A 3,235-nucleotide genomic window follows, 5' to 3' on the forward strand; every position below is an offset into this window, starting at 1 on the left:
TCTCCCCATCCCCCACAAAACCTCAGTTCCTGACTGCTGCTGTTGCTTAGGGAATAACCCCAAGGCCAGTAAAAAGCAAAGACATAGAAAGGTATTCAAGCCAGAAACATTACTAAGACCTTAATGCTACAAGAAGCAGAAATTTCAAATGTTACATTTATTCAGTTAAAAACTGACACTTGGTAATGGTCACATGAACACTAGGGAACCATATCTACAGTTTCCTGAAGTCAGATCATGAAAATTGCACAGGTTTTCTACATATACAAATCTAATGCCAATTTTTAAAAATGCAAAACCAAGACAATGAAATCAACACCAAAAAGTATCCAATTAGACAATTTTAAAAATAAATACTTTTACTTTTAAGAATAAAAAAACACTTTCAAAGCAGCTGAATCTTTAAGAACATTCCCCTCCCCCCCAAAGTCTTCCATAAATTTTGATTGTCTACTAGTGCAGCACCTCTCGGTCAGAGCTGGGATCTGTATATCAGGCAACACAGTATTTTGTTCATCCACAGTGTTTCATTTTGCGTCTTTGTGTTACTGGTAGGTACAGTATCTTGGGGTAATACAGCCTCTCATGCTGCCGGCAACACCCATACAGATGAAAAAGCATGAAACATAGCAATACAGACTGTAAAGTACTTGTTTATTAAAAGACAGGAATGTAGTGTTAAAAATATATATATATTGACAAACTACCCAGTTTCATAAACAACCAAATTAATTTTTGAAAGTTACTCTCAAAGCTTGCCTCATTTACTGTGAGCCATTCAACATTCAACTTCAGACAATTGTATACACCTCAATTCATTCAAAAATGTCTCACACTTTTCACTGAGGGAAAAAAGAGGAGGAAAAATACCCCCTTCCCCTCTTAATTTCAATCTTACCTCCAAATATCCCTTCCCTCCACATACCATGTCTCAGCAGTACACTTGCAGTGGAGACCATTTATGAGTTTGACACACATGCTGACATCAAATGACACCATGACATTAAAAAAACCGAAACAAACCCACAAAAAGCAAAATGGGTATGTGCCAAAAAAATACAAACTATAGTTGTGACTGAAGCAGTCTACTAAAGGCCACATCTGTAAACCATCTACACATTTTAATCCTAAGGACCACTTAGAATCATTTAAAAGGCTCTTACTAAGCCTCCTGTTGATATCTTCTCTGACAGTTGTGCAACAATTTTTTAAAAATCAGCTCTAAAAAAGCATAGGTGTGTAGATTTATCCATTTCCTACAAAGCCAACCAGTATTAGATGCCTGCAAAACCTTGGATTTAGAGTTACAAAGGATCACCATATTGAGAAACATTTTCCAGCAATGCCTCTTTTTGACAATACTTTACATTCCGAGTCCTTTGCCCCCCCTGCTTTGTGAACAGTTCCATTGCCTAAAAATAGTAAACTGTAATCCGAATGATTCCTCCCCATCCCACCCACCCCCACATAAAGTGCTTACACTTGCACACATCTTTTCTTCTAACCTAATTCAATAAGATACTCTGACAGAAGGGTGACCACTTTGGAAGGACACAAGCATGGCACAAACAGCTTTGACTTGCCAGTTTTTCAAGGTCCAATGACCTATTCTTTGGTGTTTCTCTCTTGGTCAGGCCAGTGCAAATGGCCAGTGAAAAGAATTGTGGGATAAAACAGACTCCTCTTTCCACTGTCTTTTAAAAGTGGTATTCCCTATCCTACCCAAGAATATGGTTTCCCTAACTATTAGTAATCCCAATGCTAGCCTCAGTGGCTAGTGGGGTTACTATCAAACATGTCTTTAAGTATCTAGCTGAATTAGGTCTAACAGCCTTGTACTTGATGTATAGATATTAACTTTTGTTATTGTTTGGCAGCAGGCAGCCAGCCTACAGAAGGTTGTGACAGACTGGAGCCACAGCACCAGCACATAAACTTGTAGATTAAAAATAATGGAAGGCATATGGAGAGCTCTAGCTATAATCTTTTAATACGTGTACAAATATAGTATATATAATATATATTAAATATAATATAAAAATATTTATACAATTCCCTCTAATATTCCCAGAGGCTCACTTATGAGTCTTCTTTAGATTTAAGCAAATCTAAACCATATTCCTCAGCAACACTTCACACCTCCTGCTGGTTTTGTTGTTGTTGCTTTAGCACTAGTGCATTACCACAACATTCACTCATTAAGTCACCATGCTCACCCATCCTTCCCAAGCAGAGACATTTAGCCATATTAAATTCCTGATGGCACATTCATTCCTTTAGCAAAGTCTGGGATGAAACAGCAGTAATTCCTCTTAAATGCATCATTCTTGAGTAATCAGGGACACCAGAGAGAGAAGCCAGTGCAAATTTCTACTATCAAGGGCTGCTTCTGGCCTCAGTTAAGGTCAACTGAAGTGTGATAGAAATGTTTTTAAAATCTAAGAAATAATCTTTCACTTCCTTATTGATTCTCTTTTAGCTAACTTTTCTAGCAATCTCCTAGAAGTCTCATTGCAAAAGAAAAGTGCAGCTATGATTGGTTGTATTTTTGCCCAAGGAAAAGGCAAGAGCAGGTTGCTGCCAAGTAAGACAGCTGCTCAGTAACTCTTCTGCATTCCCAGTTACAAATGCTTGCCATCCTATTCCATTAGCACTATTAAAGCTCTCCTGATTTTATTTAGTCCTGTATTATTAGTTTAAAGAACATGAGGATGTCTGTTCACCAAAATAATATAATTAACATACTGACCTTTGTTTGACACAGCCTAATTTGAAATTATAAGCAGAATGGTATGGCAGGACAAAGCTTTATGTGAATTAAGTTAACACAGTGATTTCCTCACATTATGTGCTTCTTCCACATTCAGTTTATTTTAGGGAATGCCACAAATTCCCTTTAAAGAATAAGCTAGGAGATTTCCTCAAATATGAGATGGATTGACTCCATCAAGGAAGCCATGATGTTGAATTTACAAGAGCTAACCAGGGCTGTCCTGGACAGGACCTTTTGGAGGATTTTCATTTATAGGGTTGCTGTAAGTCAGAGCTGACTTGGCGACACGTAACAACAGATTTCCTAGACATGTTACCCACAGGTTTCCAGCTCTTGCCAAGAGGGAACAGAAACGAGTCCAACTCTTTGGTTCTTCTTTTCGTAAAACTGTCTCAATTCATTATGATTCTGTGTGTGTGTGTGTGTGTGTGTGTGTGTGTGTGTGTGTGTGTGAGAGAGAGA

Source organism: Varanus komodoensis, unplaced genomic scaffold (assembly GCF_004798865.1).
Source record: "Varanus komodoensis strain SLA01 unplaced genomic scaffold, ASM479886v1 scaffold9, whole genome shotgun sequence".
In the NCBI taxonomy this organism is placed as follows: Eukaryota; Metazoa; Chordata; class Lepidosauria; order Squamata; family Varanidae; genus Varanus; species Varanus komodoensis.